Genomic DNA, 26,562 nt, shown 5'->3' with positions numbered 1-26,562 from the left:
CTCAGCAATCTCGCACCCTCGCGATCAAGACTATTTAATCTTATAGGTATGGCAAGGTAAATATGTGGAGCTGCAGCAAGCGACTAGCATATATGGTGGCTATCCTGTTCGCAAAAGAGAGCGAGAAGAGGAGGCAAAGCGCGAGTGAGAAACTAGAGAGCAACCTGCGCAAGCATTACATCAACACCGTGTCCACTTCCCGGACTCCGCCGAGAAGAGGCATCACGGTAACGCACTCAGTTGATTCATTTTAGTTAAATTAAGGTTCAAGTTATCTACAACCGGACATTAACAAATTCCCATCTGCCCATACCGCGGGCACGGCTTTCAAAAGTTCAAATCCCTGCAGGGGGGTCCCAACTTAGCCCATGACAAGCTCTCACGGTCAACGAAGGAATAGACCTCCTCCCGAGACATTCCGATCAGACTCGGTACCTCAATTCTTCAAGACACTTCGACATGTTAAAACAAGACCAGCAACACCGCCCGAATGTGCCGACAAATCCCGATAGGAGCTGCACATATCTCGTTCTCAGGGCACACTCAGATGAGCCAGATGTCGGGTAGGCCAGCCCAGAGTTGCCCCTGGTAGCCCCGGACATCGCTCGGTTGGACCAACACTCAGAGGAGCACTGGCCCGGGGGGGTTAAAATAAGATGACCCTCGGGCTCCAGAAACCCAAGGGAAAAAGAGGCTAGGTGGCAAATGGTAAAATCAAGGTTGGGAATTGCTGGAAAAGCTTTAATCAAGGCGAACTATCAAGGGGTTCCCATTATAACCCAACCGCGTAAGGAACACAAACTCTGGGAACATAACACCGATATGACGGAAACTAGGGCGGCAAGAGTGGAACAAAACACTAGGCGAGAGGCCGAGCCTTTCACCCTTAACCAAGTATATAGATGCATTAAGATAACACGGCAATATAATGATATCCCAACAAGTAAATAGATGTTCCAACAAGGAACGGCCTCCAATCTTCACCTGCAACTAGCAACGCTATAAGAGGGGCTGAGCAAAGCAGTAACATAGCCAATCAACGGTTTGCTAGGACATGGTGGGTTAGAGGTTTGACATGGCAATTTGGGAGGCTTGAAAGCAAGTGGTAGGCATCGTAGCATTGGCATAGCAAAAGAGCGAGCATCTAGCAAGGCAAAGATAGTAGTGATTTCGAGGGTATGATCATCTTGCCTGCAAAGTTGTCAGAGTTGACTGGATCCTCGAAAGCAAACTCAACGGGCTCCTCATTAGCGAACTCGTCTCCCGGATCTACCCAAACAAGACAAACTAGCAACAAGGACACAATCAACCACGTGCAAGGATCAAACAATATGATGCAAGGATGGTATGCTATGCGGGATGGGATGCGGGATGCATATGCAAGATTTGACAAGGGATGCTTGAACCTGGCCTCAACTTGGAAATCCAAGTGTGCCACTGGAAATATGAGATGAAATCGCTTGAAAACGATATAAAGAACGCCGGAATCGGAGTTACGGTTTGGAAATGGCAAGCGATTCAAATATGACCACATTCTGCGATTTACAGCAAGTAGCCATCTAAATGCAACAAGATGAACATGCTACAGCACCCAAACATGACAACAAAATACATGGCAGGGATGCATTCAAGATGCTTAACAAAAGTCTAGCACTGGGAAACGGCCAATTCATCCATTAACAGGTTCAAACAAGCATGGCAAAAACGCATATTGCAAACAGATTTCAGACTTAGTGAAATTAACACTTGTCTGGAATTTCAGATCAGGTAGCACTCTTCGGAGCAACAAAACTAGAAGCTTCAGGACCTGAACGTGGCAAAGTAAAGCATGGCATGGAGATACTCAAAGAGCTTAACAAAAGTCCCTTAGTGACCTTGAGCCAAAAGGGATCAGAAAATATAATTGCAAGCATCTGAACATGGCAAAAACATAATCAGATCACAGACTTAGTGAAAATTGGAACATGCTGAAAATAGATATCAAGTAGGCATGTTTATGAGCTCGATGCACTCACTACGGAGCAAGTCATGACAAGCTAAGCATACACCCATCAAGAATACACAAAATGCAAGCTAGACATGGCAAGAACAATAGCATAGCATGCACAGATCAAGTACAACATCATCGGCAAAATCGCTAGGGTGCTCCATAATTGCAAACAAAGACATGGATGGATAGAGCACTACAAGATTAACAAATCATCCTTACTGATCATTCTCAAAAGAGGCACGGATCACTAGGAAACGACATGAACATATGGCGATATGAGATAAACAGCTCAAGGACTTAGTGGAAATGCTAAGTCCCTGAAATCAGTATTACCAAGTGCCTCACTTTGCAAGCTTGTGCTAGTCAGCACACACATCACAAAAATACATGGGTTGCACCTCTGGAAAGATGGCAAAACCCTTAACAAAACATATGTAGAGCTCATGGCCATATCATGCACACAATAATCATGGCAAAAATGACAAATATCCAAATGGAGCAGCAGATCTGACAATTAACTCAAGTAGCACTCTTCTAACAGAATTTCGGGCATCAAAATGAACTCAAATGAAAATGATGCAATGGAATGGAATGATGTACTCTCTGAGATGAACATTTTGATATGCTATATGCCCAAAACGGAGCTACGGATGCAAAGTTACGATGCTATGAACATGGAAAAAAATATTAGGGTTTCGGGCAGAAAAGTCAACCGAGGAGGGGATCTAGATCTGGATCGGATCCGGCTGGCACAGAAAACGAGGTTCGCTAGACTCGGAGCTCGGGCTCGCCGGAGTCGTCGGGGCGGCGTCGGACGGCCGCGGAGGACGAGGGGTCCGGTCGGCGGCGGATCCGGATGGGCCTCGGGGGCCGGATGCGGGCTCCCCGGGCCAGCGGCGGGACGAGCGGCTCCGCGCCACGTGGCAGAGCGTGGTTGGCGGCGGAGGGACGTCCGGTCAGGGCGGACGTTGTCCGGCAGCGTAGAGGGGATTTTTTTAGGGTTAGGGGGGAGAGGATCCGCGAATTTCGGAGGTGGTCTTTATATAGACATAGAGGGAGCTAGGAGAGTCCAAATGAGGTGCGGTTTTAGGCCACGCGATTGTAATCGAACGCTCTAAATGATGGAGAGGGTTTTGGTGGGTTTTGGGCCAAATTGGAGGGGTGTTGGGCTGCAACACACACGAGGCCTTTTCGGTCCCTCGGTTAACCATTGGAGTACCAAACGAAGTCCAAATGGTACGAAACTTGACAAGCGGTCTACTGGTAGTAAACCAAGGCCGCTTGGCAAATCTCGGTCTAATCTGGAAATGTTTAACCCCCACACACGAAAGAAGGTAGAAAAGACCACCGGAGGAGAACGAAGCGCCGGAATGCAAAACCGACAACGGGGAAAATGCTCGAATGCATGAGATGAACACGTACGCAAATGCAATGCACATGATGACATGATATGAGATGCATGACAACGACAACAACACACAGAGACAAAAACCCGAACCCGAGAAAATAAAATAACTTAAAGCCAGAAACGGCAAGAGTTGGAGTACAAATTGGGAAAGTTACATCCGGGGTGTTACAGCACTCCACCACTACGAAAGGATCTCGTCCCGAGATCTAGGACTGAAAGAATGCCAGCTACTCAGAACGGAGGTGATCCTCGCGTTCCCAGGTAGCTTCACGGTCGGAATGGTGTGACCACTTGACTTTGAGGAATTTGATTGACTTGTTGCGAGTCTTGCGTTCAGCCTCTTCGAGAATAGCAACTGGGTGCTCACGATAGGAGAGATCTTCTTGGAGCTCAATGTCCTTGAAGTTGACGGTGCGGTCAGGAGTCTTAAAGAACTTTTGAAGCTGAGAGACATGGAACACGTCATGAACATTTGCAAAGTTTGAAGGAAGCTCGAGTTGATAGGCGAGGTCGCCTCTCTTGCTGACAATCTTGAAAGGTCCCACGTATCTAGGGGCAAGCTTCCCTTTGATACCAAAGCGACGAGTACCTTTCATAGGAGAGACGCGGAGGTAAACATGATCTCTGATCTCGAAAGCCAAATCACGGTGCTTACTGTCATAGTAGCTCTTCTAGCGGGATTGGGCTGCTTTGAGGTTATCTCGAATGACTTTGCACATTTCCTCTGCCTCTGCGATTAAGTCATTACCCAAAAGCTGACGTTCACCGGTTTTAGACCACTTGAGAGGGGTACGGCACTTCCTGCCATACAGAATTTCAAATGGGGCCTTGCCCGAACTTGCTTGAAAACTATTGTTGTAGGAGAATTCAGCATATGGAAGACAATCCTCCCACTTCATGCCGAAGGAGATCACACAAGCCCTGAGCATATCTTCAAGAATCTGGTTGACATGCTCGACTTGACCGCTACTTTGAGGATGGAAAGCTGTGCTGAAGCGGATGTTGGTGCCCATGGCCTTCTGAAAAGAATCCCAAAACTTGGAGGTAAAGATGCTACCACGGTTTGAAGAGATCACTTGAGGAATACCGTGCAGAGAGACAATCCAAGAGGTATAGAGTTCCGCCAATTGAGCTGCAGTGATTGACTCTTTGATAGGCAGAAAGTGAGCCACTTTGGTGAGTTTGTCGATGACAACGAATATAGCATCATTGCCACGCTTGGACTTTGGAAACCCAATCACGAAGTCCATTTCAATGTGGTCAAACTTCCATTCTGGAATGGCAAGAGGTTGGAGGAGACCCGCTGGCCTTTGATGTTCTGCCTTCACTCTTCTGTAGACATCACATTCATTCACGAACTAAGCAATCTCGCGCTTCATTCGAGTCCACCAATAAGCCTTCTTGAGGTCCTGATACATCTTCGTGCTCCCAGGGTGGATGGAGAGGAGAGAATTGTGAGCCTCGTTCATGATCACTTTACGGATGTCACCTTTGGGCACAACAATACGATCCTCGAAGAAGAGAGTGTCCTTGTCGTCAAGGCGGTAGCACTTGTACTTGGGTTGACTCTTGGCAATCCCAATCTTCACCTTTTTCACCATAGCATCAAGAAGCTGGGCTTGGCGAATCTGGTCTTCCAAGGTAGGAGAGACTTGAAGGTTGGCGAGGAAACCTTGAGGAACAACTTGCAGATTAAGTTTGCGGAAAGCTTCACAAAGCTCGGGTTGATAAGGCTTGAGAATAAGACTGTTACAATAAGCCTTTCTGCTCAAAGCGTCAGCAATCACATTGGCCTTGCCTGGAGTATACTCGATACTCGGATTATACTCTTGAATCATTTCGACCCGTCGAGTTTGCCTGAGGTTGAGATTAGGCTGAGTGAAAATGTACTTGAGACTCTTGTGATCAGTGAAAATGTCCACTTTTCTTCCCAATAAGAGATGTCTCCAAGTCAAAAGAGCATGCACAACTGCCGCCAACTCGAGATCATGAGTGGGGTAGTTCTTCTCATTGGGATTCAACTGGTGAGAGGTATAAGCAACAACTTTCTTCTCTTGCATCAACACTGCGCCAAGACCTTGGAGAGAGGCATCACAAAAGACCTCGTACGGTTTGGATTCATCAGGCGGAGTCAGAACTGGAGCAGTGATCAATTTCTCTTTCAAAGTGTTGAAAGCAATGTCACACTCCGGAGACCAAACGTACTTGACGTGCTTCTGGAGAATATTTGAGAGAGGCTTCGCGATCTTAGAAAAGTTTTCAACGAATCTTCGGCAATAACTTGCGAGACCGAGGAAGCTACGGAGTTGCTTCACGTTCTGAGGAGGTTCCCAATTCACAATTGCAGACACCTTCTCAGGATTCACCGCAATGCCCTTGGCAGAGATGATATAACCAAGATAAAGAACCTCATCGAGCCAAAATTCGCACTTGGAGAACTTGGCGTAGAACTGGTGTTCCCTTAGCTTATCGAGTACCAAACGCAAGTGCTTGGCATGATCTTCCTTGTTCTTCGAGAAAACCAGAATGTCGTCGAGATAGACCAAAACAAAGTCATTGATGTAGACGTTGAAGATGAAGTTCATCATGCGAGAGAATGTCGGAGGAGCATTGACGAGGCCAAAAGACATGACAGTGTATTCATATGAACCATAGCTTGTCCTGAAACCCATCTTGGGAATATCTTGCTCACGGATTCGAATATGATATTAACCCATACGGAGATCAAGCTTGGAGAATACTTGGGAACCTTTGAGTTGTTTGAACAGCTCATTGATGTTGGGAAGTGAGTATTTGTTCTTGATGGTCTTCTTGTTCAATGGACGGTAATCAACACAAAGTCGGTCCATTCCATCCTTCTTCTTCACAAAAAGAACACCACAACCCCACGGAGAAGAACTAGGCCGGATGAGACCCATTCTTTCTTGAATATCGAGTTGCTTCTTCAGCTCCTTCAACTCTTTAGGTCTGAGCTTGTAAGGACGCTTGCACACTGGTTCCGTACCGTGCTCAAGATCAATAACGAATTCAACTGGCCGGTGCGGAGGCATTCCTGGGAGCTCTTCTGGAAAGACATCTTGATATTCGCAAACGACTGGAATCTGCGAGATAGCATCCAGTTCACCCTTCTCATCGAGAGAAAACAGACGGATGGTATCATCACGAGTGGCAAAGACAATTACATCCTCAGACAAGTGAGTCAATTGAATCTGCCTGGCTGCACAATCAAGATGCGCCTTGTGCTTAGAAAGCCAATCCATTCCGAGAATAAGATCAATATCCGAGTTACCAAGAACCACTGGAGAAGAGAGAAACTTGTAATCGCCAACGTGATAGTAACATCTGGGGCAATAGCGCTTGCATTCATGAATTTACCCAGAGAAACAACAAATAACTGTCTAGGCAAATCTTGTAAAGGCAACTCATGCTTAGAAAAAAATGGTCTCGAGATGAAACAATGTGATGCACCCATGTCAAAAAGAACTTTTGCAGGAATATCATTAACAGGAAGGTTACCCATAATGACATCTGATGAGTCCTCTGCCTGAGCTGCATTCATCAAGTTGACCTTGGCGGACTTGGGGTTATGCTTGACCACAGCTGTACTTGCCGATCTGATAGGAGGAGGAGGATGAAGACGCCTCTGGTTGAAACACTTGTTGGCATAGTGACCCTTCTATTGGCACTTGTTGCACGTGACCTCCGAAAGCGGACGGTGATACGGAGCACTCGATCTTGGAGCTTGAGACGAAGTCTTGTTCTGAAAGCCAGGGTTGGGTGGGTGGGAAGAACCACTGCCACCTTTGCTCTTCTGCTGATACGGCTGACGGGACGGAGGAGGAGGAAGCCAATACTTCTGCTGCTTGGCCACTTGAGTAGAGGAAGAAGGAGTAGCGTCTCTGACTCGCTTCTTGGAAGCATCACACCTCAGTTGAGCAGCCTCTTGCTTCAATGCCATGTTGTAGAACTCATCGTACCTCAAGGGCTCAAAGAGAACAAGAGCTAGCTGAATTTCTTCTCTGAGACCACCCCTGAACTAGTATACCATGCTCTTCTCATCAGGGATGTCCTGCTTGGCAAAGTGGGCGAGCTTCTGAAACAACTTGTTGTAGTCATAGACAGACAAAGAGCCTTGCTTCAGGTTGCGGAATTCCTCACGCTTGCTTTCAACCACGCTCTGAGGAATATGATGAGCTCGGAAATCTTGACGGAATTCATCCCAAGTGATAACACGTCCACCTCTGGAATCCTTGTACTGCTGGAACCATTCTACAGCTTGATCTTTGAGTTGGAAGGAAGCGAACTTGACAAAGTCCTCAGGCCTGACGTTACTGCACTCGAAATGCTTGCACAGATCCACAAGCCAATCGTCAGCATCGGTTGCCTCAACACAATTGCTGATAGTCTTTGTGTCGGTGTACTAGAGTAGGGGTACCCTAGTATCCCGAACTTGTGCACGGGCAGTCGCAGCATCCCGCGGCAAGGCTTGCCGGGTGACCGCCAAGGTCCTCCGTGGTTCCTTTGGAGCCATTCAAGAACAAAGTATCCAAACCAAGACACCACAAGACCCCGGCAAGAGGAGCTTGCCGGGAAGGCCAACCAAGGCAAGGCGCTTAATGAGACAAGACCCCGGCAAGAGGAGCTTGCCGGGAAGGCCACCCAAGGCATCTCAAGGAACTTGCCGCGACGCGCCTCGCGTCCCGGCAAGGCCCGGTGAGCGACAAGCTCCCGGACGCGACAAGACAACGACCACGGCAAGGCGCTTGCCGCGGCAAGCCACCACTCTGTGCCCGCGCTCCAGCACATCCACCAACGTGTCGCTCTGGGACCCTTCCAGGCGTGCGTGGCGGGAGGCTGTGCAGCCAGCGGTGCGCAGTGGCGAGCGGGGCTGACAAGATTGCCATCGTGGCGAGCGGTGGCGTCCCTGACGGTCCCTTTTGCACTGTTTAGGCGACACAGACGGGCATTTAATGCCCTTGTCCCCTGCCGTCAGGGTTAGGTATGATACATTGTAGCAGGTAGCTGTACCTACCGCAGTACCTTTCCATTTTTACCCTTTGTCTCCGTTGCCACCTGTCGGTGACCCCTTGAGCATATAAAAGGAGGCCCATGTGCAACGTAGGGGGGGGGTTCGGAAAAAAGAGAACACTCAGGCTCGGTCTCGTTAGCCGCTGGTGTGTACTGTAGCACTCCGCGCTCCCGAGCAAGAACTCAATACAAACCACAAAGCAGGAGTAGGGTTTTACGCATCCGTGCGGCCTGAACCTGGGTAAACTGCTCGTGTGCTTCGCCTCGATCCGCTCTTCATGCAACCTCCGCCCCCGCCGAACCGAAAGGGACTCGGTCCGCCGGTCCCATAGGTGTTCGTGGATTAGTCCCCGACATCTTTGGACTCGGTCCGCCGGTCCCATAGGTGTTCGTCGATTAGTCCCTCGACATCTTTGGCGCGAAGGTCTGCTTCGCTTCTGTTGCTCACCCGAGAAGCAACGGTCAAGCGGAGAGGGCAAATGCTGAAGTGCTGCGCGGGCTCAAGACCAGGACTTTCAAAAGGCTGCACAAGTGCGGAAGAAACTGGATCGAGGAGCTGCCGGTGGTTCTTTGGTCGATCAGAACGACGCCAAATCGAGCCACTGGCCAGACACCTTTCGCTCTAGTCTATGGAGCAGAGGCAGTTCTCCCCACGGAACTCGTATATGGGTCATCTCGAGTGCTCGCTTATGATGAGCTCGAGCAAGAGCAGCTACGACAAGATGACGCGCTGCTCCTTGAGGAAGACCGTCTTCAGGCTGCTGTGCGAGCTGCTCGCTACCGGCAAGCTTTGCGCCGCTACCATAGCCGCAAAGTTAACGCCAGAAGTCTCGAGGAAGGCGACCTTGTTCTTCGGCGTGTTTAGTCCGCCAAGAATTCCAACAAGTTGACGCCAAAGTGGGAAGGCCCTTACCGGGTGAAACGAGTCACTAGGCCTGGCGCTGTCCGCCTTGAGACCGAAGATGGCATTCCGGTGAGGAACTCCTGGAACATTGAGCATCTTCGTAAGTTTTACCCGTAAGGCGCGGTTGCCGGAACCTGTTCCGGCAACCACCTTTTGTACAATTCTTGCCGCTGTTGCATGTAATCCTTTGTACAAAGCCGGGCGCAGAGCCCGTGCATAAGTAAAGCTCATGTGCTCCGCACATTTTGGCAATTTCATGCTCTCTATTTTTTGGCATATATGATCTGACACTTTGTGCAGCACCTACTCCATGGTAAGCAATAACGAGCCGTAAGGCTCCCTATCTTTATTTTCTCTTCTTTCTTTTTTCTCAAAGAAAGGAAGGTTCCCTCGCCCACAAGTTTGCCGGGGAGGAAAGGAGAAGATAATGGTATGGACCAGGCGTCGTTCAAGAAAATTTTGCCTTACCAGGAAGCAAACAACAGAAAAGCTAAGTTGCCAAAGTTTGAGCAATCAGATTTTTTAAAATTTTAAGTTATCTCCCTTGAACGACTGCACTTTGTATGGAAAACCTGTGCGCGGAGGAACCAACTCGTAGCTAGTTGCGCCCTTACTTTGTTTCGAGTCTGCTCAACAACTTAAGTGAGCTGCAACTAGTTGCGACAAGGTTTCTTTTCGGTAGCGGCACCGCCAGTAGGCTGCTGACGTCCCGCACTCAGCGCTCGCGGCTCAGGTACATGCACCGGCAAGTTCCCTAAAAGCGTAGGGCAAAAACATACAAAGGGAGGAATCAAGTAAAGGGAATAACATTGCAATCATTACCCAGAATAGAGTTATATTACAAAGATAGCTTGTCGCGGCTCTAACAGATTGTTTTCATAGCATGACAAACAGCGACAAGAAAAGAAGAAATGGGCGGCCTAATCTACGTGATCGCCCTCGATCCTCTTGATCCCGCTCACCTTGTCCACAATGGGTGCGACAAGGGCCTTGAGCGCCTCCAGATCGGCATCCGGCGGCAGGGTCTTGAGGACGTTGGTGAGGTTGAGGCCCGGATTGCGGAAGGCCACCTTCACCAGCACTTTCTAAAGAGCTCCCGCGCAGATCTTGCGTGACTCGTCGGCCAGCTGCTTTGGGATCCTCTCCCGGAGCCGCTGGAGGTCCGTCGCCATGCCCTTGAAGAACAAGACGAGCTTGGCGCTGGGTTGGAGGTTCTCGTCGGAGGGATACCCGAGATCCTCCATCCCCAGCTGCGCCAACTCCCTGTCAATATCTGCGGCAGCGCTCACGAGGCTCTCCGTCCAGTGCTCCACATTTTCCCTGAAAGCATTCTGGGTGGCGGCAACACTCTCCAACAGCGCCTTGTCGGCCTTGATCTCTTCTTTCAAGGCCGTCTCCTGCTCCTTGGCGATGTCCAGCATCTCGGTCAAAGTGGTCAGCTTCAACTCAAGATCCGCGTTGGAGTCTTTGGCGGTGCTGAGCTCTTTGCCCTTCTCGGCAAGATCGGCCTCCAGCTGCACCACCTTCATCTCCAGCTCCTTCTTGGCGGCCTCGGCAACTGCGGCAGCATCCTCTGCTTGCTTAAGGGCTCCGCCGAGTTTTTCCTCGCGCATGGCAAGCTCCTCCTCGTGGGCGTCAAGATTGACCTTCCGCTGCGCCAGCTCGCCCTCCTCCGCGGATAGCTTCACAGCGGGAAGTCGCTGTTGCTCTTCGACTTCAGCCTTCTCGAGGAGGAAGGCCTTCTGCGCTTCGGCGAGCTGCTCCCGCTCCTCTGCCAGGGACCGGAGGGCTTCCTGGTGGAAACCCCCGAGCTCTTCCACGCGCTTCTCGATGTCTACTCCCGCCTTCGCGACAAGCGCCTCGCGGGATTCCAGCTTGGCTTGCCGCGCGCGGTAGAGCGACAACAACTTCCGCAGCAGCCGCTCCTCCTCAGGCTCGTTGCTGCTGCTGCTCGGCGTGTCAACCAGAGTCAGCCCAGTAGAGGCAAGCACCTCCCCGTCGAAGATCTCTCCCTCGACCGGCGCCCTGGAGCTCGATGCCCAGGGAAGGTTGATGAAGACGTCGTCGCCGGCCTTCAAGTAGACGCCTGGCTGGGGCTCTTCGGAGCCTGGCGCTGCGGCAGCGGCGGACGGGTCGGCGGTCGGTGTAGCGCCTGGCGCTCCTGCGGCCTCAGGGCCGTCAGTGCGATCGCCAGACCCCTCGCCGGTTGCCGCGGCGGCAGCCTTGGCGGCCTCTGCGCCGGCGGGATCGTCAGCACCGGCCGTTTCTTCGGCGGCAACCTCGGTCTCCATCGGCTCCGTAGCAGATGGGTCTGACAGCCGGGAAAGGGAGAAGAGTCAAGCAAAAACCCAAGAAGATCAAAAGAAGAAGAACCCAAGGAAAGTTTTGAAGCGAAAGGATTACCTGTGCCGGGTTCTGCAGTCGTGGTCTCCACCGTCGGGGGGCCGCTGGTGCCGTCCCTTGCCGGAGAATGCTCCCTTACCGGAGACTTCTCCCTTACTGGAAAGCCCTCCCTTGCCGGAGAGCTCTCCCTTGTCGGGGGATTCTCCCTTGGCTCTTGGTGGGGCTGCTCTGCTCCTACACAAACCAGCAGTAAGATATCAGCAAAGACAGAGTATCCATGCGCATCTCACAGCGGAAAGCAAACCATATACTTACGCTGGGGGCTGCTCTGGAGAAAAGTTGCCGGGTCTGGCAAGGTTGTCTCGGGCGCACCCCCTGCTGTCGCAGTAGGTTCGTCCTCGATGACAATCACCGGGACTTTGGCTCTCTTTGCTGCTCTCTGGGCCAGAGTCCTAAAAAGGAACAAGTTCAGAGTCAAGCAAATGAGATACAAGACAAACAGCAAGGATTGAAGAACTACAAGTACAACAAGGGAGTCTTACTCTTCTTCTTCTTCCTCGTCGGAGCTGAACGCGGAGAAGTCGAAGTCTGGCTCACGTCCGGCGCGAGGAGGCGGAGGAGTAGCTTCCCTTGGCCGCTTGGCGGGAGCAGTGGCGGCGGTCTGAGACGACCCCGCTCCGGCTGTCGCCGCGGCGTGAGAAGCGGCAGGAGTAGAAGCGGTGGTCCGGGAGGGTCCTGCTCCAGTTGCCGTTGCAGCGTGAGGCGCTCCCGCGGTAACAGTGCTTGCCGCGGTGGAGCGTGTCACGCGGCGCGGCAACTGTTGCCTCGCCTGCCGCTCCGCTATGTCACCGACCTTGCGGAGACGCCTTCTTGGTTTGGATGGAGGCTTTGCTTGCGGCGAGCTGTCTGAAGATGAGGAGGAAGACGAGTTGATCTCCAGCGAGCCGCTCGTATCCTTGGCGGGCTCGCTCGACTCGATGTTATTCCCGGCAAGCTCTTTCTCGCCGGCAGGCTCCTCTCACTCGGCATGGCTTGCCGCCTCTGCTGCCTCTGCCTCCTCCACGGTGAATCCAAATTCGCCAGCGGTTGCGGCTGCCGCCGCCTCTTCTAGCCTAGTGGCGATGAGTGTCATCTCCGCATCGGTGGTGTCGCGGGTGAGGCTATCTTTCTCGTCGGAGCGGATCGGCACTTCTACCAAGTCATCGAAGAATTGCTGCACGACGTCGTCTGCAGGCTCTTGCCAAGTTGGGACAATTCCATGCGAGTCGCACAACAGCATCATTGCACGGATGCGGTCGAGCGCGGAGTTGTTGCACAGCGGAACGACCCCCCGGCAACCTGAAAACTTCGGGGTGTTGAGGGTCGTACTTGAACAGCTCCTGGAGCATTGCGTTGAGCTCCAGAACTGTGAAGTTGAAGTTGAGGCCCGGCCACAGCCTCATGATATCTGCCGCATTCTTGAACTCCCAAGTGGGTCTCCCCCGTTCCTGTAGGGGGGCGATGCGGCGGCGAAGAAAATCCGCGCCAACAGCGCCTAAAGTGAGCCCGGCAAGCCTGAGGCGTAGGATCTGGGTGGCAGCAATCTTCAGCCTGTCGTCTTCCGGGGCCACGTCACTCCAATCGCTGCCGCGTGCTACTGGGGTTTGGCGCCGGGTGGTGAATGGCTGCGGGTTCTCCTCGTCAATCCAGCACCAGTCTGCTCTCCACTCCTCCCACTTGCCGCGGAATTCTCCCTCCGGATAAGTTTCCTTCTTGCCGGCCTTTGAGATCCAGGCGATTCTGCCGGATAAAGGCTCTCCTCTCTCTACTCGGGGTATAAAGAAGTGGCGAAAGAGGGCTACATTGGGATGAACTCAATACAAACCACAAAGCAGGAGTAGGGTTTTACGCATCCATGCGGCCCGAACCTGGGTAAACTGCTCGTGTGCTTCGCCTCGATCCGCTCTTCGTGCGACCTCCGCCCTCGCCGAACCGAAAGGGACTCGGTCCGCCGGTCCCATAGGTGTTCGTGGATTAGTCCCTCGACACTTTGGCCCATTAGCAAGGAACTGGTTGAGTGTAGCAAAGTGATTTTGATTGTTGCCTTGGTTCCCTTGGTTGCCTTGATTGCGCTCTTGAAGAATTTGCATGATCAACTGTGTGTTTGCATTGGTTGCAGCCATCACAGCTTGCCATGCCTCCGGAGGAGGTGGAGGTGGTGGCAGATCAGGATTCGGAGTCATGCGCGTAGGAGGAGCCATCCTGAAGAGGTTGACATCCATTAGCACATTGATAGACAAATATTGAAGCTGAATCCAACGGAATGAAAATTGCAACATATAGTCTTCACATCCGAACAAAAAGAACGAATGCATTCCTCTTGAAATGATCACATATCCATAAATTGAGAAGCCACTTGGAATTTAGGTAGAGAAATAAATCAACAAGGTACGGATCAAGAACGAATACTCGGTAAGAAATCCCAATCTCAAACCAACTATCCATGGAAGAAGAACTAGAGCTACTAGAATTCCCACATATGAAACTCCCGAACCTTTCCGGTTATGCAATCAGGTGTTGGGGATACAGGGGAAGCATAATATCTCACCCAAATCTAGCAAATCCTACATCCAGCTGTATCCATCCTTCTACACATAATCAAGAAAAACTTCGGAAACCATCTACCTCAACCTTCGAAAAGCATCTGTTATACAAGTTATGGCGATACTCCCGAACTCCCGCCCCAGTACTGGGTGGCGTCGAGGTTATCTCACCAACGAACTGCATAAAAGAGATTTTCGATGTTGGCGTACTAGACTCAGGTATTCCAGAACTGCAACGATAAAATTATGACAACAAAACCTCAGAGCTCAACTCCCCGGGACACTTCCACAAAACCCCTGACAGGAGGCACCAAGACAATGTTCTCGTCATAAAACCATCGGAACGATTCCAAGATACCCGCGTGATCCTAATTTTTTTTTGTGAAATTTGAGAAGAGAAGAATCAAAACTCTACGTTAGGATGCCTTACCAGAGCGATGAGGAGATTGGGAAGTAAAAAGAATTCCTAAACTCTCTGATATATAATTCCTAAATGACTCAAAACATTTTTCTAGACACAACTCGGCCGCTAATAACGATCAAGCAATGGGGCTCCTAAGGTCGGGGAAGGCTCTGATTACCAACTTGTAACACCCTCGATGCGACTATATCTCCCACGTGTCGAGGCACGACTTAGAGGCATAATCGCATTGAAGGCATATGTCGCAAGTTAGGCAATCTTCACAACATCCCATGTAATATAGATAATAAAAGGGGAGATGACATAGTTGGCTTACACTCGCCACGTCAATCAAGTACATAAATAACATTACATCAACCAAACACTCATGGCCCGACTACGGCACCAAAATAAAAGATAACCCAACATGCGACACGGTCCCGATCACCCCCAACTGGGCACCACTACTGATCATCAGGAAAGGAAACATAGTAACGTTGAGAGTCCTCGTCAAACTCCCACTTGAGCTCGAGCGCGTCACCTGGAGCAGAATCATCAGGCCCTGCATCTGGTGTAGTAGTAATCTGTGAGCCACAGGGACTCAGCAATCTCGCACCCTCGCGGTCAAGACTATTTAAGCTTATAGGTATGGCAAGGTAAATATGTGGAGCTGCAGCAAGCGACTAGCATATATGGTGGCTATCCTGTTCGCAAAAGAGGGCGAGAAGAGGAGGCAAAGCGCGAGCGAGAAACTAGAGAGCAACCTGCACAAGCATTACTCCAACACCGTGTCCACTTCGCGGACTCCGCTGAGCAGAGGCCATCACGGTAACACACTCAGTTGATTCATTTTAGTTAAATTAAGGTTCAAGTTATCTACAACCGGACATTAACAAATTCCCATCTGCCCATAACCGCGGGCACGGCTTTCGAAAGTTCAAATCCCAGCAGGGAGTCCCAACTTAGCCCATGACAAGCTCTCACGGTCAATGAAGGAATAGACCTCCTCCCGAGACATTCCGATCAGACTCGGTACCTCGGTTCTTCAAGACACTTCGACAGGTTAAAACAAGACCAGCAACACCGCCCAAATGTGCCGACAAATCCCGATAGGAGCTGCACATATCTCGTTCTCAGGGCACACTCAGATGAGCCAGACGTCGGGTAGGCCAGCCCAGAGTTGCCCCTGGTAGCCCCGGACATCGCTCGGTTGGACCAACACTCAGAGGAGCACTGGCCCGGGGGGTTAAAATAAGATGACCCTCGGGCTCCGGAAACCCAAGGAAAAAAGAGGCTAGGTGGCAAATGGTAAAACCAAGGTTGGGCATTGCTGGAAAAGCTTTAATCAAGGCAAACTATCAAGGGGTTCCCATTATAACCCAACCGCGTAAGGAACGCAAACTCCAGGAACATAACACTGATATGACGGAAACTAGGGCGGCAAGAGTGGAACAAAACACTAGGCGAGAGGCCGAGCCTTCCACCCTTAACCAAGTATATAGATGCATTAAGATAACACAGCAATATAATGATATCCCAACAAGTAAATAGATGTTCCAACAAGGAACGGCCTCCAATCTTCACCTGCAACTAGCAATGCTATAAGAGGGGCTGAGCAAAGCGGTAACATAGCCAATCAACGGTTTGCTAGGACATGGTGGGTTAGAGGTTTGACATGGCAATTTGGGAGGCTTGAAAGCAAGTGGTAGGCATCATAGCATTGGCATAGCAAAAGAGCGAGCATCTAGCAAGGCAAAGATAGTAGTGATTTCGAGGGTATGATCATCTTGCCTGCAAAGTTGTCAGAGTTGACTGGATCCTCGAAAGAAAACTCAACGGGCTCCTCGTTAGCGAACTCGTCTCCCGGATCTACGCAAACAAGACAAACTAGCAACAAGGACACAATCAACCACGTGCAAGGATCAAACAATATGATGCAAGGATGGTATGCTATGCGGGATGGGATGCGGGATGCATATGCAAGATTTGACAAGGGATGCATGAACCTGGCCTCAACTTGGAAATCCAAGTGTGCCACTGGAAATATGATATGAAATCGCTTGAAAATGATATAAAGAACGCCGGAATCGGAGTTACGGTTTGGAAATGGCAAGCGATTCAAATATGACCACATTCTGCGATTTACAACAAGTAGCCATCTAAATGCAACAAGATGAACATGCTACAGCACCCAAACATGACAACAAAATACATGGCAGGGATGCATTCAAGATGCTTAACAAAAGTCTAGCACTGGGAAACGGCCAATTCATCCATTAACAGGTTCAAACAAGCATGGCAAAAACGCATATGGCAAACAGATTTCAGACTTAGTGAAATTAACACTTGTCTGAAATTTCAGATCAGGTAGCACTCTTCGGAGCAACAAAACTAGAAGCTACAGGACCTGAACGTGGCAAAGTAAAGCATGGCATGGAGATACTCAAAGAGCTTAACAAAAGTCCCTTAGTGACCTTGAGCCAAAAGGGGTCAGAAAATACAATTGCAAGCATGTGAACATGGCAAAAACATAATCAGATCACAGACTTAGTGAAAATTGGAACATGCTGAAAACAAATATCAAGTAGGCATGTTTATGAGCTTGATGCACTCACTATGGAGAAATTCATGACAAGCTAAGCATACACCCATCAAGAATACACAAAATGCAAGCTAGACATGGCAAGAACAATAGCATAGCATGCACAGATCAACTACAACATCATCGGCAAAATCGCTAGGGTGCTCCATAATTGCAAACAAAGACATGGATGGATAGAGCACTACAAGATTAACAAATCATCCTTACTGATCATTCTCAAAAGAGGCACGGATCACTAGGAAACAACATGAACATATGGCCATATGAGATAAACAGCTCAAGGACTTAGTGGAAATGCTAAGTCCCTGAAATCAGTATTACCAAGTGCCTCACTTTGCAAGCTTGTGCTAGTCAGCACACACATCACAAAAATACATGGGTTGCACCTCTGGAAAGATGGCAAAACCCTTAACAAAACATATGTAGAGCTCATGGCCATATCATGCACACAATAATCATGGCAAAAATGACAAATATCCAAATGGAGCAGCAGATCTGACAATTAACTCAAGTAGCACTCTTCTAACAGAATTTCGGGCATCAAAATGAACTCAAATGAAAATGATGCAATGGAATGTAATGATGTACTCTCTGAGATGAACATTTTGATATGCTATATGCCCAAAACGGAGCTACAGATGCAAAGTTACGATGCTATGAACATGGCAAAAAATATTAGGGTTTCGGGCAGAAAAGTCAACCGAGGAGGGGATCTAGATCTGGATCGGATCCGGCTGGCACGGAAAACGAGGTTCGCCGGACTCGGAGGTCGAGCTCGCCGGAGTCGTCGGGGTGGCGTCGGACGGCCGCGGAGGACGAGGGGGCCGGTCGGAGTCGCGGACGGGCGCCGGAGCGAGGCGGCGGCGTCGGCCGGCGGGAGCAGCGCGGCGGGGCGGCGCCGGAGCGAGGCGTCGGCGTCGGCGTCGATGGCGGCGCGAAGACCCGGCGAGGCGCGCGGCGGCGCCGGCGAGCCGGAGTGGAGGAGGGCGAAGGCGGGCGGCGGCGGATCCGGATGGGCCTCGGGGGCCGGATGCGGGCTCCCCGGGCCGGCGGCGGGACGAGCGGCTCCGCACCACATGGCGGAGTATGGTGGTGGCGGGACGTCCGGTCAGGGTGAACGTTGTCCGGCGGCGGAGAGGGGATATTTTTATGGTTAGGGGGGAGAGGATCCGCAAATTTCGGAGGTGGTCTTTATATAGACATAGAGGGAGCTAGGAGAGTCCAAATGAGGTGCGGTTTTCGGCCACGCGATCGCGATCGAACGCTCTAGATGATGGAGAGGGTTTTGGTGGGTTTTGGGCCAAATTGGAGGGGTGTTGGGCTGCAACGCACACGAGGCCTTTTCGGTCCCTCAGTTAACCGTTGGAGTATCAAACGAAGTCCAAATGGTACGAAACTTGACAGGCGGTCTACCGGTAGTAAACCAAGGACGCTTGTCAAATCTCGGTCCAATCTAGAAATTTTTAACCCCCACACACGAAAGAAGGTAGAAATGACCACCGGAGGAGAACGAAGCGCCGGAATGCAAAACGGACAACGGGGAAAATGCTCGAATGCATGAGATGAACACGTATGCAAATGAAATGCACATGATGACATGATATGAGATGCATGACAACGACAGCAACACACGGAGACAAAAACCCGAACCCAAGAAAATAAAATAACTTAAAGCCAGAAATGGCAAGAGTTGGAGTACAAATTGGGAAAGTTACATCCGGGGTGTTACAGTCGAGGTCGAGGCCGAAGCAGAGGGACGACGGCAGGCTCAACGGCGAGAAGATGGCGGAGACAGGGCGGCCGAGGAACTTGCCGGCGAGCGCGCAGACGTGGTCCTGCTCGTCCTTGAGGCACGAGTTCTCGATGCGCATGTGTTGGTCCTCCAGCGACTGATACGTCCATTTTGCATCATGCTTTTATGTCGATATTTATTGCATTATGGGCTGTTATTACACATTATGTCACAATACTTATGCCCATTCTCTCTTATTTTACAAGGTTCACGTAAAGAGGGAGAATGTCGGCAGCTGGGATTCTGGGATGGAAAAGGAGCAAATATTAGAGGCCTATTCTGCACAGCTCCAAAAGTCCTGAAACTTCACGAAAGACGTTTTCAGAATATATAAAAAATACTCAGTGGAAGAGATTCACCAGGGGGGCACACCCTGCCCACGAAGGTGGGGGCGCGCCCTACCCCCCTGGGCGCGCCCCCCTACCTTGTGGGCCCCCTGGTGGCCCTCCGGTGGCCATCTTCTACTATATGAAGTCTTTCGATGGGAAAAAATAACAAGCCATCTTCTTGGATGAAACTCCGCCGCCACAAGGCGGAACCTTGGCGCAACCAATCTAGGGCTCTGGTGGAGCTGTTCTGCCGGGGAAACTTACCTCCCGAAGGGGGAAATCATCGCCATCATCATCACCAACGCTCCTCTCATCGGGAGAGGGCAATATCCATAACCATCTTCATCAGCACCATCTCCTCTCAAAACCCTAGTTCATCTCTTGTATCCAATTCTTGTCTCCAAGTCCGGGATTGGTGCTAGTAGTTTGCTAGTAGTGTTAATTACTCCTTGTAGTTGATGCTAGTTGGTTTATTTGGTGGAAGATCATATGTTCAGATCCTATATTCATATTAATACCCCTCTGATTATGAACATGTTTATGCTTTGTGAGTAGTTACTTTTTTTCCTTAGGACATGGGAGAAGTCTTGCTATTAGTAGTCATGTGAATTTGCTATTCGTTCGATATTTTGATGAGATGTATGTTGTCTCTCCTCTAGTGGTGTTATGTGAACGTCGACTACATGACACTTCACCATTATTTGGGCCTAGAGGAAGGCATTGGGAAGTAATAAGTAGATGATGGGTTGCTAGAGTGACAGAAGCTTAAACCCTAGTTTATGCGTTGCTTCGTAAGGGGCTGATTTGGATCCATATGTTTCATGCTATGGTTAGGTTTACCTTAATACTTTTGTTGTAGTTGCGGATGCTTGCAATAGAGGTTAATCATAAGTGGGCTGCTTGTCCAAGTAAGGACAGTACCCAAGCACTGGTCCACCCACATACCAAATTATCAAAGTACCGAACGCGAATCATATGAGCGTGATGAAAACTAGCTTGATGATATTCCCATCTGTCCTCAGGAGCACTTTTCTCTATATAAGAGTTTTTCCAGGCTTATCCTTTGCTACAAAAAGGATTGGGCCACCTTGCTGCACTTTATTTACTTTTGTTACTTGTTGCTCGTTACAAATTATCCTATCACAAAACTATCTGTTACCACTTATTTCAGTACTTGCAGAGAACACCTTGCTGGAAACCGCTTATCATTTCCTTCTGCTCCTCGTTGGGTTTGACACTCTTACTTATCGAAAGGACTACGATAGATCCCCTATACTTGTGTGTCATCAAGACTCTTTTCTGGCGCCGTTGCCGGGGAGTGAAGCGCCTTTGGTAGGTGGAATTTGGTAAGGAAAAAATTATATAGTGTGCTGAAATTTACTGTGACTTGTTACTATGGAAATTAATCCTTTGAGGGGCTTGTTCGTGGTATCTTCACCCCGACCAGTAGAGCAAAGAGTTGCTCCTCAACCTACTGAACCTACTGAAAATGAAAATGTCTGCTTTGAAATTCCTTCAGGTATGATAGAGAAACTGCTAGCTAATCCTTTTTTAGGAGATGGAACAAAACATCCTGATGAGCATCTAATATATGTGGATGACGTTTGTGGATTATTTAAGCTTGCAGGTGTACCCGGAGATGTTGTTAAGAATAAGGTCTTCCCTTTATCTTTGAAGGGAGATGCATCGACATGGTATAGGCTATGTGATGATATGGGGTCCTGGAATTACAAACGATTGAAATTGGAATTTCTTCAGAAGTTTTATCCTATGCATCTTGTTCATCGTGATCGCAATTATATATATAATTTTTGGCCTCGCGAAGGAGAAAGCATCTCTCAAGCTTGGGGGAGGCTTAAACCAATGTTATATTCATGCCCCAATCATGATCTCTCAAGAGAAATGATTATTCAAAAATTTTATGCTCGGCTTTCTGATAACAATCGCACCATGCTTGATACTTCTTGTGCTGGCTCTTTTATGATGAAGATTATTGAATTCAAATGGGATTTATTGGAAAGAATTAAACGCAACTCTGAAGATTGGGACCTCGACAAAGGTAAGGAGACAGGTATGACACCTAGGTTTGATTGTGTTAAATCTTTGATGGATACCGATGTTTTTCGTAAATTTAGCACTAAATATGGACTTGATTCTGAGATAGTAGCTTCTTTCTGTGAATCTTTTGCTACTTATGTTGATCTCCCCAAGAAGAAGTGGTTTAAATATCATCCTCCCATAGAAGTAAAAGTAGTTGCACCTATTAAAGTTGAAGAAAAGATTGTCACTTATAATGATCCTATTGTTCCTACTTATTATGTTGAGAAACCACCTTTTCCTGTTAGGATAAAGGATCATGCTAAAGCTTCAATTGTGGTTCGTAAAAGCAATATTAAAACTTATACACCTCATGAGCAAATTAAATTTGAACCTGATATTGCTATTGTTAAAGATCTCTTGTCTGATAATATTGATGGGCATGTTATTCATTTCCTTGATGAGACTGCTAGAATTGCTAAACCTTGTGCTAAAGATAAAAACAGACCTGTGGTAGGCATCACTACTAGGAAAAGGGCTATAGATAATATGGACACTAATGGCGCACCAGACATGTGGTGCGCCACTACTATATAGCAGTGGCGCACCATGTGTCGGTCCGCCATTAGTGTGATAGACACTAATGGTGCACCACACCCATGGTGCGCCACTACTAACATATTTTTTTTCCAAAAATACTAATGGTGCACCAGGGAACAGTGCACCATTACTAGTTTTAACTAGTAATGGCGCACCACTACTATCATTTTTTCCAAAAATACTAATGGCGCACCACCAGCTAGTGCGCCAGTAGTAACCAGGGTTACTAATGGCGCATTTGTAGGTGGTGTGCCATTAGTAACCTGGGACCAGCTAGATATTTTAGACAGCCACCTACACACTCACTTTCCCCACTTGATTCTCTCCACCTCCTCCTCCAAGCTTGTCTCGGCTGCCTCCTCCTCCTCACCTCATTTGCACCATAGATTCATCCAAATTAAGTGGTTAAATTACCTTTTTTGATAGGTAAGTAAGGGGAAAGCTTTGTTTATGTTGTAGATCTACTTTTTCTCCCTCCAACAATGTGCACATGCACTTTTTATGGCGTAGCTAGATCTATGTATGTTTCTGGTGTTGCATATGTTTGTGGTGTTGCATATATGTTTGTGTTTGCAGGTACTGGTATTTGAAATGCGATAGTTGTCAATATTTTGCCGGAATGTTGATTCATTTCCGTTTCAGCGAGAATTTTGGCACTATGCATTCTTTTTGGTCCTATTTTTAGGGAAAGTCATGCCAAAAAATTTCTTGGTTCTAAAATATCGTTTTGCTCTACCCCGCAGGCGACCATGGTCCGCACGATGACCGAAGGCATCGTGAATAGGTTTCTGAGCTCTGCGAAGGCCGAGATGCTTCAAAAGAACGAGACGGAGATAAGATGTCCGTGTCGAAGATGCAAGCTGAAGAGCCTTATTGTGGACCCGGATTCCGGGCAGGTGCGGGACCACCTGCTCTTGCGTGGTTTCATGGATGGCTATCGGTGGCAAGGTGATGAAGATGACTATGAAGTCGTCCTTGGGGGCCGAGCAAGAAATGAGGAAGGGCAGCAAGACAACCACCGCGGCGAGGGCGGGCGAGAAGACGAAGAATCTCCAGGACATGATCACGACGGTGATGCTGTACATAGTCATCATGTAGAAGATGTCGGACATGATGATGAGGAAGATCAAGACGAAGGGCATGATCATGAAGATGAAGATGCCGGAGCAGATGACGATGGACCATCGATGGGCTGGGTGCAGGATCCTCATATTCAAGAGCTGCTTCTCAAGCAGACGGATAACGCAAGAGCTGCCGCCCGAGAGAAAGCCAAAATGGATCAACTGGAGATAGACGCGGTTACTCCATTGTATGAAGGATGCAGGCCCGAGGATACTCGCCTGAAAGTAACGCTCATGGCTCTGGAGATGAAGGTAAAACACAAAATGACCGACGCATGCTTCAATGAGAACATGTCATTCTGGCACGAACGTCTTCCCAAGGGGAACAAGTGCCCGACCAGTTTCGAGGAGGCGAAGAAAATCATGTGTCCTCTGGATTTACCGCACGTGAAATACCATGTGTGCATGAACAATTGCATCATTTATCAGGACGAGCATGCGGAGTCTACCATCTGCCCAGTGTGCGGCGTCACTCGATACAAGAAGAGGAAGAAAGCTCCTCAAAAAGTGGTGTGGTACTTTCCGATCACTCCTCGTCTGCAGCGGTATTTCGCGGACCCAAAGGTAGCAAAGCTCCTGTGTTGGCACGCGAATAGGGAGGAGAAGAAGCGAGAAGATGACGCAAATGATGTGGAGATAAATAAAAAAGATAAGATGCTGATTCACCCTAAGGATGGGAGCCACAGGCAAGCGTTGAACTTCGAACACCCAGAATTTGGGAACGATCCAAGGAACATCATGCTGGGCGCGAGCACCGATGTAGTCAATCCGTTTGGCAGCCAGAGAAGCACACATAGCACCTGGCATGTGTTTGTGTTGATGTGCAACCTCCCCCCTGGTTGTGCATGAAGAGGAAGTACATTCACATGAGTATGCTAATCAAAGGGCCGAAACAACCAAGGAACGACATCAATATGTATCTGGGGCTGCTGAAAGAGGAGCTAGACATGCTGTGGAAAACGCCAGCCAATATGTGGGACGCCGCAGAGAAAGAATATTTCCCTATGAGAGCCGCACTGCTCACGACGGTGCAGGACTATCTCGGTTATGGATATGTCGCGGGGCAGGTGGTCCACGGATTTTCTGGATGCGTCAGGTGCATGGATGACACAACGTATCACCAGCTAGATAGAGATCTCGGGTCTTCGAAAACCATGTTCATGGGACATAGAAGGTGGCTTCGCGACAATGACCCGTGGAGAAAACGCAAGGATCTGTTCGATGGTAAAACCGAACCCCGAAGATGCCCGCGTACGAGGAGCGATGAGGAAATAGACGAGGTGTTGAAAAATTGGAAAGATTGCCCACTGCCGGTAAAGAAGCAAAAGGCGCCAGAACCGGGAAAGAAGCGAAAGGCGCCAGAGCCGCTGCTGAAGGTATGGAAAACAAGGTATGTTTTCTGGGACTTGCCGTACTGGAAGATCCACCGTGTGCCTCACAGCCTTGATGTCATGCATATCACGAAGAACGTGTGCGAGAGTCTACTTGGTACCCTGCTCAACATGCCAGAGAGGACCAAAGATGGGCCGAAAGCAAGGGCGGACTTGAAATCAATGGGCATCAGGGAGGAGCTTCACGCTGGTGATGATGATGATGATGATGAGGCGAAGCAGGACACGGAAAGTCGTCGCAAAGGAAAAAAGGCCAAGAAGACCGGAAATGACTTCCCTCCCGTGTGCTTCACTCTAAGTCAGGAGGAGATCAATCAGTTTTTCACCTGCCTCGTAGGAATAAAACTTGCTTACGGTTATGCGGGGAAGATAAGCAGATACCTAGACTCAGCGAAGCAGAAGTTCAGCGGGATGAAGTCTCACGACTGTCACGTGCTGATGACGCAAATACTTCCAATTGCAATCCGTGGGATCATATGGACGCGCACGTCCATGAAACGCTATCTGGCCTATGCAACTTTTTCGACGTCATCTCTCAGAAGTCGGTTGGCGTGAGGCAACTCAGAAGGCTACATGAAGAGATCATGGTGATACTATGTGAGCTTGAGATGTACTTCCCGCCTGCACTCTTCGACGTTATGGTGCATCTGCTGGTCCATATCATGGAGGATATCATCCAACTGGGCCGACGTTCCTGCACAGCATGATGCCGTTCGAAAGGATGAATGGTGTCATCAAAGGATATGTTCGCAACATGTCACGTCCACAAGGAAGCATAGCCAGGGGCTTTCTGACCAAAGAGTGCATCTCCTACTGCACGAATTATCTAGGCATCGAGAACCCCGTTGGTCTGCCCGTCAATAGGCACCTCGGCAGGCTCGCTGGATGGGGTCACTGTGAGGGTCACCGCGAAATTCATGTTGACTTCGAGGGTCGACTCGCCGACTTTGAAAGAGCAAACCTAGTCGTGCTACAACACATAGACATGGTCGATCCTTAGGTGGTAGAGCACAAAACCTTTACTGAGAAGACGTACAATGACTGAGGCCAACAGAGGACGGATGGAGATATAATCAAAGAGCACAACTCATGTTTCACGCGTTGGTTCAAGCAGAAGGTTCTGTCATACCCTTTACATGAGGATTCTTTCACGGAAGAACAACTCATATTTGCCTTGTCATAGGGCGCCGAGCACAACCTGATGACGTATGATGCGTACGATATCAACGGCTACACATTCTACACCGAGGGAAAGGACATAAAGAGCGATGGTTATCAGAACTCCGGGGTAACGATGGAATCCTACACCGGTAACAACAAGGATGATACTACGGAAGGATCGAGAAGATCTGGGAGCTGAGCTACGCTGGAGAGAAGGTCCCGATGTTCCGTGTCAGGCCAAGAGCGTCATAAAAGAAGACCGGTATTTCACCACCATGGTTATACCCGAAGCCAAATCCAAGACCGCGGGCGCAAACGTCACCGCGAAAAATGAGCCATTGGTACTGGCTTCCCAAGTGGACCAATGCTTCTTCATTACCGACCTGTCAAAGCCCAGTCGTGTTGTCGTGAGAAGAGGCAAAAGGAAGATCATCGGAATGGATGGAGTCGCCAATGAGCAAGACTTCGACAAGTACGGCGACCCGAAGATGGAACATGACGACGACGATGAAGTACCAGCATACACCACAAGAAGAAACAGGACCACCCTACCTAAAGGACGCCCGTTCAAGAGATGAACTCCATTTACGAAAAATAAGGGCAAGATGATTGTGAACAGATAGCTAGTTAATATTTTCTGAACTCATGAATATTTTTAAATTTAATTCATGGGCACTTTTTGAATTCATGAATATTTTTTCAAATTTGATGATATTTTTTCATATTCAATATGAAAAAATATTGAATATTCATGAGGACACTCGATCTCGATCCCCCTCCATCTCGATCGCTATCCCCCCTCGCCGGATCCCCCTCGCCACCGAGCACCCCCCACACCCTCCCCCGCTCCACCGCCGCCGACGACCCCCCGCAC

At 49.3% G+C, this 26,562-nt stretch overlaps 1 pseudogene; it reads right to left on the bottom strand.

Annotated features, from left to right (window-relative positions):
* LOC119357760 overlaps nucleotides 1-26,562 on the bottom strand; it is a 125,169-nt pseudogene that overhangs the window by 10,288 nt on the left and 88,319 nt on the right.

The sequence above is a fragment of the Triticum dicoccoides genome, chromosome 2A (assembly GCF_002162155.2).
Source record: "Triticum dicoccoides isolate Atlit2015 ecotype Zavitan chromosome 2A, WEW_v2.0, whole genome shotgun sequence".
NCBI lineage: Eukaryota > Viridiplantae > Streptophyta > Magnoliopsida > Poales > Poaceae > Triticum > Triticum dicoccoides.
This window is presented reverse-complemented; position numbering and strand designations above follow the sequence as displayed.